This window comes from Callospermophilus lateralis, chromosome 5, assembly GCF_048772815.1.
Source record: "Callospermophilus lateralis isolate mCalLat2 chromosome 5, mCalLat2.hap1, whole genome shotgun sequence".
Taxonomy (NCBI): Eukaryota; Metazoa; Chordata; class Mammalia; order Rodentia; family Sciuridae; genus Callospermophilus; species Callospermophilus lateralis.
In genome coordinates this window covers 65,384,294-65,397,099 of record NC_135309.1, presented here as the reverse complement: position 1 = coordinate 65,397,099, position 12,806 = coordinate 65,384,294, and the positions used below count along the sequence as shown (strand labels likewise).

The window sequence follows — 12,806 nt, the reverse complement described above, 5'->3', positions numbered from 1 at the left end:
AAGATCTATTTTACAGATAAGAAAACTGAGGATCAGAGCAATTAAGCAGTCACAGTGTGCATGATAATCATACTCTTAATCTCAAAGCATATTCCCCAACTTTGTCCTGTTCTACAGATAAGAGATCACTTTCCCTGACAGTAAATGACACCATGACTGAATATCTAGCTCAGAGATAGATTGATTGCCTAGCACGTGTGAGGCCCTGGATTCCACCCTTAGCACTGCTCACACAAAAGGGTGCCCTGGTTGAGAAGGCAACCCCATAGCTGTGATCATGTACAAAGATACACTGTCACAGAATGCAGGGAAACTTTACAGCCCTGTGTACTCCACAGCAGCCTCCCACACATCTTTCCTGAGTGTCTGCTTCCCTTGTGCTAATGAGTCACTTGCCAGGAGGACTAGAAAACAGGGGTAGGACTCAGGTGGACACTCAGTGCAGGCTCCTCTATTCAGAGACCAGCTGAGAGGCAGCAGCTCTCTGCAGATATAGGGGGAGAAGATGGATAGATTTTCCACTCACAACATCTGGGTGGACCTCTTGCCTGATTATGGTGGGTGACGTGCACAGAAAGGAGGGATTAGTCTTAGCCTTTCGGCAGAATTCACCACGTCAAGACAGGATTTCAAATGCATCCCATTCTGAGGTACTGTCTAGGTGGGGGCATTCTCAAGTCTTCATGTGGTACATATTTTTAATTTTGGTGTTTTTATTTTGATAGTATATAACATGAGCAGATTTGGAAATCATCTGGATGGCTGCCCATAAATGTATACTGTCTGAATTCAGGTAGATCGCCCCAATGTTGCAGTAATAGTGGAAAATTTCCTGCAATGTTTTTCTAAGAAGGGGACTGGAATCCCCAGTAGTCTATGGACATGTTCATGGGCTTCTACACACATCCTGGATGTGGGGAATATCAAGAGAAAAGAAAGAACATAGCACAGCAGGCAAACAGAACAGAGTTCAAATCCCAAATCTCCTATCTGCTAGTTATGTGACCTAAACATGGAAGTTAGTCCCACTCACCTAACACCTAAAATTAACATCTACAAATGCCTTAGCAGAAGAGAACCCACAGTGAGTGGAAGAATCTTCACTGGAAAGACAAACAAGGTTCAGAAAACTTGATTTTCCTAGAGTCAAAAAAAAAAAAAAAAAAAGTAGGCAACTGTGAAATGTTACGAATATGAGCTCCTGAGGAGGAATGCCAAATTCAAATCCTTGCTTGGCCACTTACTAACTCTGGATTATTCTGGTTGATCTGGGCACCGATTCATTGCAAAAATCTATTCCTTAGGAATTGTTCAAGTGTGTTTGCTCACTGTTAACTGATCACATAGCTGAAAGAGACTTTTTAGATGGCTTTACAAATAATCATTCCCAAAGAGAAATCATTATCTGTCAGGGTGGCCGAACTCTCACAGCTCTGTTTGATGAGTGATCTGACTGGGTGTCCCGCAGCTCCCTTGGTGGAAAGCTACCCCTAGGTGAATCTCTGTACCTGGCGGCTTTGGGTCCTTATGAAGAAGCACTGTGGTTTCCCAAGCAACGGCAGTCCACCAGGCAGTTCCCTTCAAGATGGGTTGCTTTTTCCCTTTACAATAATTTACTCAAACATGACAGGAGCCACATCAGGTTTGGTAATTACCTGAGTCTACCATCCATTCACTGAGCAATTAGCATCACACTTACTGCAGCCTGGACACAGTAATTAGTAACGTGGTAATAGCCTGCCCAGCCTGGCGTTATCAGGAAATGATTAGACTGCATCACACATCACCACAGCCCTCCCCTGCACCACAGTGCTGGCTCACGCAAGATGTTTTAGTTATTAAAATATAGTTGCCTCAATTTAAAGAGATTCAATCCTCAGGCAGGTTCAATCCCCAGCTGGGGCTATAGCTGTAAGCTATAGCTCGTTGGTAAAGAATTTACCTAGTCTGTGTAAGGTCCTGGGTTCCACTCCCAGCATCACCCCTGGACCATCACCTCTATGCCAATCTCCTCTCCCCAGCAAAAGCTGGAGTCTTAAAGACCTAGATATTAAGATTTTACAGTGGCTATTTTTTCAATGTTCAGGAAGGAATGAGACTTTCAAGTCCTAGGACTTTTTTCATTCATCCATTTAATTTTAAAATGTATTTTGAACTGGGCATAGTGTTACATGTTTATAAATCTCGGCTATTTGGGAGGCTGAGGCAGGAGGATCTTTAGTTTGAGGCCAGTCTGGGCAACTTAGTGAAACTCTGCTTTGAAAATAAAAAAGGGGCTGAATATCTAGCTCAGAGGTAAAGTGATTTCCTAGCATGTGTGAGGCCCTGGATTCCATCCCTAGCACTGCAAAGAAAAAAAAAAAAAAGTATTTTGTGTATCTATTGTGGTTCAGACACTAAGGAAAAGAAACCCACTCGGTGTCCTCATGGAGCTCACAGTGTAGAGTAAGAGAGCCACAGTCAGGTGTAAAATTATAGTCCTGAGAAATGTTAGGAGTGAAAGGTATTTGGTGGCACTAAGAGAGTGTGTCAGGGGAATGTGGCCTTGTTAGGGTAGGGTCACCAAGGAAATGACAGGATGGGAGAACTGAAAGATGACTAAGGGTTAACCAGACCAAGGTCCAGGCCGGCAAAGGACCAGCAAGTGCCAAGGTCCACAGTGGTGGGACAGAACAGGGTGGGCAATGGTCTGAGATGAGGTGCAGCGTTCCCAGAGGTCACCAAGCTAAGGACTCTTGTCCCCATCCTAAGAGCAGTGGGAAGCTAGCCCAGGCTGTAAGCAGAGGGAGCTCAGGATGACTTTATGCTTTACAGAATCACTTGGCTGTGGTATGGAGATTGGACTGGAATGAGGGTGAAGTGTGAGCCCAGAGGCAAATTACAGGGAGTCTTAGTCTCCTGTTCTTGCTGTAGCAAATACCATAAACTTAGTGACTTCTAGGATGCAAATTAATTGTCTTACAGTTCTGGAGCTTAGGAATCCAAAATGGGTCTTACAGGGCTAAAACTAAGGTGTAGGCAGAGTTGTGCTCTTCTCGAGATCTCTGCGGAAGAATTCATTCCTTTCCTTTTCTAGTTGGTAGTGGACTCCCACATTCCTGGACTTCTGGGCCCACTGCTCCAACTTCTGCTTCCATCATCACAGCTCCCTCTGGGAGGCTGATCCTCCTGCTTCCTGCTACTAAGGATGCTTGTGATTACAGTGAGCGCACCCAGACCATCCCAGACGATCTCGCCGTCTCCAGAGGCATAGCCTAATCATATATATCTACAGAGTCCCTTTTGCCACATAAAATAACATGTTCACAGGTGCTGAAGATTAGGATGTGGACCTCTTTGGGTGGTCATTATTTTACTGACCACAGGTGATTTTTTTTTCTTTTAAAAAAATGGGGATTGAACTCAGGTGTACTCTACCACAGAATTACCTTCCTAGGCCTTTTGATGTTTTATTTTGTGATAGAGTCTCATTAAGTTGTCCAGGTTGGCCTTGAACTTCTGATCCTCCTATGTCAGTCTCCTGAATTGCTGGGATTATAGGTGCGTGCCACTAGGCTGGGTACCCACAGGTGATTTCTGAGGTGTCCAGAGATGTCTGTGGCTCAGAGTGGTAGTGGTGGAGGTGGTGAGATGTAGCAGGCTTCAGGATGCACCTTGAAGGTTCAGCTGAAAAGACCTGAGGATGCACTGGACACAGGGCCAGTGGGGGCTTTCCCGGCACAGGCATGGGCTGGCCAAGGCACCAGGCAGGAAACGGTGTGGAGTGGTGAGCCGTACTTGAGCAGTGGTGAGGAGAGCTCACACAGCGGGGCAGAAAATGCTGAGAGATGAGGCCCAGAAGGAGGTGGAGGCATCACTGTTGAGGGTCTTAACAGACGGAGGAGGCTGAATGCTTAGGTGATGGGGAGTGAAATGAACACTGCTACACTGGGGGGAGTGGCCTCAAGCTAATGATCCTCCTGCCTCAGCCTCCCAAGTAGCTGAGATTGATGAACCTGTGACACTATGCCCAATCTCTAGAAGAGGAAAGATGAGATCCTGAGCAAGAGAAGCAGTAAAGGTGGCAGGAGAGACGAAGACCTTGCTCAGGGCGATGGGCCTGCTGCCATCACTGACTCCAGGTGGGACTGGCTGAGAAGCAGTGTCCAAGGCAAATCTGGGTTTTCAGGTGGGCCAGAAAGTGAGTACAGATGCCATTAACAACAGGGTCCCCTCCCCCACTGCATTGCCCCCATCAGGAGCTAGACCTGGGGTGATCAGCACTCCCCCAGAACAGGGTTTCTGCTCTTCCTCAGCGTGTTGGTTGCTCCACTCTCAAATCAGCTTATCTTGAAAATGGATAATCTGAGTTAGAACATTAGACCCTGAAGAAACCCATGCTCCTTATTTTAATACCAGTGAAGGACAGAATACTTCTTGTTCTAGCAATCCATTATAATCCCTGTATCTTTCTGACAAATGTGTCTTTGGTCTTTCTTCAGCACATATGAATGGACTTACAACCTGTGCTTGACACTATGAGTTACATTCTTGAAAGCATGCACCCACACTTTCTTCTTTCTTCCTGGCAGAGACTACCTGTTGCAAGAGCAAAAGTGTCCCTCTGGAGAATGTTTAAAATAATAATGCAAGAATTTCATGTGACTGGGGTTGTGTTAGGAGGATGCAATGTCTGAAGCTGTGGCAGCCCTTTTTTGACCCTGAGGGGGTCATCCTAAGATGAAAAAGAACAGACTGAGAAGCAGGGTGGAAATATGCAAAACAAAAACAAAACTGCAAAACAAAACAAAAAAAATGCAAAAAACCTGATAAATGACCTCATTGTTTATGTTAATTTCAAGTAGGTCTTCTAATCCTTGAGGGTAATGCTAAGCAGGAAGTGTGAATCAGGTGGTATAGCTATACCAGACTTCAAACAATACTACAGAACAATAGTAACAAAAACAGCATGGTACTGGCACCAAAACAGGTAGGTGGACCAATGGTACAGAATAGAGGACACAGAAAACAATCCACAAAATTACAACTATCTTATATTTGATAAAGGGGCTAAAAGCATGCAATGGAGGAAGGATAGCATCTTCAACAAATGGTGCTGGGAAAACTGGAAATCCATATGCAACAAAATGAAACTGAATCCCTTTCTCTCGCCATGCACAAAAGTTAACTCAAAGTGAATCAAGGAACTTGATATCAAATCAGAGACATGGAGTCTGATAGAAGAAAAAGTTGGCTATGATCTACATACTGTGGGGTCGGGCTCCAAATTCCTCAATAGGACACCCATAGCACAAGAGTTAATAACTAGAATCAACAAATGAGACTTACTCAAACTAAAAAGTTTTTTCTCAGCAAAAGAAACAATAAGAGAAGGTAAATAGGGAGCCTACGTCCTGGGAACAAATCTTTACTCCTCACACTTCGGACAGAGCCCTAATATCCAGAATATACAAAGAACAAAAAAATTAGACAATAAGATAACAAATAACCCAATCAACAAATGGGCCAAGGACCTGAACAGACATTTCTCAGAGGAGGACATACAATCAATCAACAAGTACATGAAAAAATGCTCACCATCTCTAGCAGTCAGAGAAATGCAAATCAAAACCACCCTAAGATACCATCTCACTCCAGTAAGATTGGCAGCCATTAGGAAGTCAAACAACAACAAGTGCTGGCGAGGATGTGGGGAAAAGGGTTCACTTGTACATTGCTGGTGGGACTGCAAATTGGTGCAGCCAATTTGGAAAGCAGTATGGAGATTTCTTGGAAAGCTCGGAATGGAACCACCATTTGACCCAGCTATTCCCCTACTCGGTGTATTCCCTAAAGACCTAAAAAAAGCACACTATAGGGACACTGCTACATCCATGTTCATAGCAGCACAATTCACAATAGCAAGACTGTGGAACCAACCTAGTGCCCTTCAATAGACGAATAGATAAAAAAAATGTGGCATTTATACACAATGGAGTATTACTCTGCATTAAAAAATGACAAAATCATAGAATTTGCAGGGAAATGGATGGCATTAGAGAGATTATGCTAAGTGAAGCTAGCCAATCCCTTAAAAACAAATGCCAAATGTCTTCTTTGATATAAGGAGAGTAACTAAGAACAGAGTAGGGATGAAGAGCATGAGAAGAAGATTAACATTAAACAGGGATGAAAGGTGGGAGGGAAAGGGAGAGAGAAGGGAAATTGCATGGAAATGGAAGGAGACCCTCAGGGGTATACAAAATTACATACAAGAGGAAGTGAGGGGAAAGGGGGAAAATATAAGGGGGAGAAATGAATTACAGTAGAGGGGGTAGAGAGAGAAGAGGGGAGGGGAGGGGGGAGGGGGGATAGTAGAGGATAGGAAAGGCAGCAGAATACAACAGACACTAGTATGGCAATATGTAAATCAATGGATGTGTAACCGATGTGATTCTGCAATCTGTATACGGGGTAAAAATGGGAGTTCATATCCCACTTGAATCAAAGTGTGAAATATGATATATCAAGAACTATGTAATGTTTTGAACAACCAACAATAAAAATTAATTAAAATATAATATAGTTTTAAAAAATAATAAAAAAATAAAACAAAACCAAAGTGTTCTCATTGATGTACCACCCATGATGCCTGACTTGCATGTCTATGCCTTCTTCTCACATTCTACTACATCTAAATTCTACCTACACTTTATGACCCAGATCAACATCCCTCTTCTTCCAGAAGCCACCTACACATCTATCAGCATTTATTTTCTGTAGGAACACAAGTTTTATCTGCACACGTCTGACCTTCTGATGTTTCTGAAAGGCACAATTTACATCTTAGGAGACATCTTTTCTTAAGACAATCATTCAGCCCTATAGCTGAGTCTGCATTGTGTGCTTTTAAATTATTGTATTTAATGTTTTTACTGTCTATGCTGTCAGTACCCTTAGTTTATAAGTTTGTATCCCACAGCTGTGGAAACTGAAACTCAGAGTTTAAGATTTGCCAGAGGCCCCTCAGGGGTGATTGGTGGAGCCAGGCGTGAAACCTCGGCAGGTTAGAATCCAGAGCCCCTTATCCTATGAGTGATTCTCAGTCTTGTTTATTTTTAAGATTTTAAATATAGCCCTTGATACCTCACAGATGCTGAAGAATATCATAGAATCTATGGAAGTATTTGTTGACTAGATAACAGAAGGTTATGATCTTCTAACATTGCTGGGCACTTGGATTAGTTACAAAAGATGTGGGCAAGTATTCTGTTGGTCTTCACTGAGCCCTGACGTGTTACACATGCAGAAAACCTCTGCATCTGTAATGTCTCTTTCCATTTCTCTGTGTTCCATGCTGTATCTTCTCGGTGGGTGTAAGGGGAAGTACAATCCCCTCCACATAGTCCTTTTTCAGTCATAGCCCTGATGTAGACTTGTTTTAGAGTTTTGGTTTTCCTCTGTGAAGGACACTAGAAAAATCTTGCTCACAAATCCTGAGTGGGGACATCACCATGGAAACCCTGTGGTTGAAAAGCCAGGGAGTGTGCCGTGCGTGTTTGTATGAGCCTCCTCCAGCAGCCCTTCAGTGATGCAGCATCTCCACTATCTAGACACCTGCACTGGTTGCTTTTAAAGGTCTCTGAGTCATAGCACTGTTGTCACAAAAGGTTTGGACTTGTCTTATTGTATTTCCCAGTTTTTCTCTCAGAAAATATTTAAGCTTAGTTTCCTGCAACACACAGAAGAATAGAGACTGGAAACTAGAAAGAGAAGGGAGATATATAATGTTAGTGCTCAATGAACTGTTGGAAGGAAATGGTAGCTGACATTTCGCGAAGAGAAATGAAACCATGAAAGTCAACAAAAATCAACACAGAAAGACTATGGGGGCCATTAACTGTATTTTAGAAAAATATTTCCATATCTCCCAAGGCCATTACTTTACTGCAGGATAATTTAAGGGAAATTTGAAAAGATTACCTCAACAAAGTCATTTCAAAATTGATTTGATACTATTTGACACTGGGTAAATCCAAATAAAGTCTACAGCTCAGTTAATAGTACTGGGCCAACTCTAGTTTTCTATTTTTGATAAGTGTACCGTGGTTATGTGAAATATTAGTATTAGGAAAAGCTGAGTGGAAAATATATAGGGTTTCTATACTATTTCTATTCTCTACAGAAATAAAATGATTTCAAAATAAAATGGTTTTTTACATCTGAAATATAAAAGCATTTTCTAGGCACAAAATTGAACGAACTGAAAAGATCAAAGGCTCTTCTTAGATATGTTAGAGAGGTAAGGTTGCTGGGCAAACTACTGACCCCAGACAGACAGACAGATACAGAAAAGAAAATTGACTGGAGCAGAAACTTCCCTGGGAATCAGTGCCAGAGCAGAAATATCTAAACTGCAATTAGCCAATTGCTAGAGGCTCAGAGTGGGCAAGTCTGAGAGGGAAAAACTCTAGGGGACCCTGGTAATAGGGGACCCCCCACATTTGTGCGAGTTTTGTTTCCAGGAGCTATTTTCATAGTCAATAGAGAAAAATCCCCTTGTGCTTCTGGCAGGGAGAGTGAACAGTAAGTATTTCAAAATACCCTAGAGATTCTGTTCTTTTTAACGAGGTCTGCCTTCAGGAGAAGCAACTTAACAGAGCCGAATCTATTGGGGTTTGGTCAGAGCTCAACTGATGTCGGGGAAGGGAAATATACAACTCTGTCCCCATCTTGCCATTGTACTCCACCTAAGGTGTGGGCAGGGGTAGAGCTGAGAAGTCCTTCTGAAGTAAAAGACAGACAAAATTATAGAACAGTTTCCCACTTCCACACCCTAGCACCACATCTCCAAAGGCAGTCCTATCATATCCAGCTATCAAAAAAAAAAAAAAAAAAAAAAAATTCAAGGCATACCAAGAGGTAAAAAATACAGTTTAAAGGGTGAATCAAGCATCAGAAACAGATGTGGAAGGCATATTAGAATTACTAGATAGAGAATTTAAAACACCTATGATTACTATGCTAAGAACTCTCATGAATAGAGTAGACAGCATGCAATACAGGTAATATAACCAAAGACATGGAAATTCTAAGAAAGAACCAAACAGAAATTCTATGGATCAAAAACCCTGTGACAAAATTGAGTAGTGCCCTTGGCAGACTTTACTCGACTGGACTCGACTGAGGAAAGAGTCTCTGGACTTGGGAATATCTTAACAGGAAACACAAAAACTGAAGAGCAAAGAGAAAAAAAAAATACTGAGAGACAAACAGAGTATCCAAGAACTATTCAATAACTACAACAGATAAAAATATGCACAATGGGAATACCAGAAGAAGAGGAGGGAAAAAAAGAGAAATATCTGAAGCAATAATTAATGAGAATTTTCCCAAAATTAAAATTAGACACCAAACCACAGATCCAGGAACCTGAGAGAATACCAAGCAGGACAAATGCCAATAAAATTATACCTGGCATATAATATTTGACTAAAGAAATCAAAGATAAAGAAAAATATCTGAAAGAAGCCAGAGAAAAGAAAACCTGATCTATAGAGGAACAAAGATAAGGATTACATTCAACTTCTCAAAACCATGCAAGCAAAACAATAGTGTAGCAAAATATTTGAAGTGTTGAGAGAAATAAAAAAAAATTTTATCTGGAATTCTGACCCTGTAAAATTGTTCTTCAAAAGTGAAGAAGAAATAAAGTCTTTCCCAGACAAAAATTGAGGGAATTCTGTTCTTGCCACTATACTTGCAATATCTTGCAAGAAATGTTAACAGAAATTTTTCAGAAAAAGTGAAAATAATAAAGACCAGAATTTAATATTTACACAAAGAAAGGAGAGCATTTAAGAAAAAGTTAAGATAAAATAAAACCTGTTTTTTTTTCTTAATTCATCTGACAGATAAGAGTTTGTTCAAATAATTACAACAATGTATTCCATTATGTATGTTTGTATGTGAATATGTGTGTATGTATACCTATAGGATAAAGGTATGTGTACCTATAGGATAAATAATGGGAAAATACTACAAGACAACATAATAATCCTTAACATGTAGGTATCTAACAACAGAATGTCTAAATTCAGGAAGCAAAACCTGGTAGAAGTTCAAGAAGAAACAGACAAATCAACTATTATAACTGGAGACTTCAATACTCCTCTATCAGAAATGTACAGAGGCAGAAGCCAGAGATATTTAGGACATAGTTGAATTCAACAGAATTATCAATCAATAAAATTTATATATATATAATTTAGCTTAACAGAATAGACATTCTTCTCAAGCTCATATGGAGCATCCTTTATTGTAGACCACATGCTTTATAAAACACACCTCAACAAATCAAAAAAAAAAATAGAAATCATATAATGTCTGCTCTAAAACCACAGTGGAATTAACGTAGAGGTCAATTAAAAAAAGATAGTTGAAAACTTCCCTTGTACCTCCCTCACCAAAAAGAAACCTTGGAAACTGACATATTTCTAAATAACTCATGGGTCAAAGAAGAAATCTCAAAAGAAGTTAAAAATATTTTGCACTAAAGGAAAATGATAACATAACCTAAAATTTCTAAAGATGCAATGAAAGCAGTACTTGGGGGGGAATTTAAGACATTGAGCGCTCTTCGGCTGAGCCACAATCCCAGCCCAAGTCTGACTCTACTTTGTGTACAACCAGAGACATGAAAAATTGTGTTCTATATGTGGAATATGAATTGAATCACATTCTGCTGTCATGTATAACAAATTAGAATAAATAAAATTTAAAAAAGAAAGATCAATGAAACCAAAATCTAGTTCTTTGAAAAGGTCAATAAAATTGATAAGCTTACAGTCAAATCTAGCTGAGAAAAAGGAATGAATTACTATTATCAAAAATGAAAGTGGGGACATCACTACAAATTCCATGAGCATTAAAAAGGGTAATTCAAGGAAACAACTCTATACTAACAAATTTGATAACCTAAATTTAAGTGGACCAATTCCTTGAAAGATATAACCTATCAAAATTCACCAAGAAGAAATAGAATTGGCTTATATCTACTTAAATTAATAGAATAGGGATATGTTCATTAAATCAACTGAATCCCTAATTAATAGCCTACTGAAACACAACATAGCAGACTCAGATGTGTTCTCTGGTAAATTTTACCAAACTTTTAAGGAAGAAGTTATATCTATTCTCTACAATATCTTTCAGAAGATAGGAGCAGAAGGAATATGTTCAAACTCATTGTATGAGGTCAGTGTTACCCTAATACTAAAACCAGACAAAGACATTACAAAAAGAAAATGATTGATCAATATTCTTATTAGTCCATTTTGTGTTGCCATAACAAAATACTCGAGGCTGGGTAACTTGTAAAAAAAAAAACAAAACGGAGGGGTTTATTTGGCTCATGATTCGTGTGGCTGGAAAGTCCAACAGCATTGCACTGGCATCTGGTGAGAGCCCTTTGGCTGCATTACAACATGGTAAGTGGCACATGTGGAAGAGCTACCATGGTGAAAGAAGAACCAAGAAGTTGAGTCAGGAGAGTTGAAATTGAAAAATCTAATCTCATAGGGATGAAACTGGTCCCATGAGACCTGACCTACTAATTTCTGAAGGTACCTCCACCTAATGGCTTTCTACTAGCACTACCTCTATTCATCATCTCACAATATCATTATAATGGGAATTAACCTTCCAACACACAAATCTTTAGGCAACCATATCCAAGCCATAGCAATCACTCATGAACAAAGATCCCATAAAACTAAAAAAAATATTAGTAAAATAAATCAAACAAAGGGTTGTACAACACCAGATAGGGTTTATACCAAGGATGCAGGGAAAATTTAACATTAGAAAACCAATTAATGTAATCTATTCATCACATCAACAGACTAAAAAAGAAAACACACATGATCATATATATAGATCTGACAAAACCCAATACCCATTAATGAGTAAAAACTCTGAGTAAAATGTATTGCTGGTGGGGATGCAAATCTGTACAACCACTTTGAAAAGCAGTATGGAGATTCTTCAGAAAACTAGTAATGGAACCACCATATTACCCAGCTATCTCACTCCTTGGTATTTATCCAAAATAATTAAAATCAGCACGCTATAATGATACAACACTGAAATGTTTACAACAGCACAATTCAAAATAGGCAAATTATGGAATCAATGCAGATGCCCGTCAATAGATGAATGGATCAGGAAAATGTGTCATGTATACATAATGGAGTTTTACTTTGACTCAGCCACAAAAAAAGAATGAAATAATGACATTTGTCAGTAAACAGATGGAAATGGAGAAAGATATGCCACAAGAAATAAAGCCAGATTCAGAAAATCAGCCAAATGCTTTCTCCTAGGTGTTTTCTCCCAGAGCAAAATAAGAGAAATAAGGTAGGGAGGGGATTGGCTATCATAAAGATAAAGGGAAGATCGGTGGAGTAAAACGAGAGAGAGGGAGGGAGGAAGGGAAAGAAGAAGAAATATGGAGTAAATTAAACAAAATCACATTACATAGCCACACAAAAGCACCAAAGGGAATTTTATCATTATGTATATGTAGAAAGCATCCATCAAAAATAAATAAATGAAGGAGTGAAAGAAGATCAGTGTAGAGGAAGAAGAATGGGGGGGAGGAGGGGAGTAAAAGTGGGAAGGCATAGGGATTGAGAAAAAATAAATCTTCTGTGTTTTGTCCACTATTGCTGTGTGGAGAGGAAAAAAAATCCTTCTTTAAAAAACTCTATGTAAGAAGGAAAATGGCGTGCCAGAGAGAGGCCGCATTCTGTGTCACTCTGTGATCC

At 39.9% G+C, this 12,806-nt stretch overlaps 1 protein-coding gene across 1 annotated transcript in view; it reads right to left on the bottom strand.

Moving 5' to 3' along the window:
• Htr4 (5-hydroxytryptamine receptor 4) overlaps positions 1–12,806 on the bottom strand; it is a 103,200-nt gene that overhangs the window by 3,794 nt on the left and 86,600 nt on the right. The gene's annotated exons all lie outside the window — the stretch shown is intronic.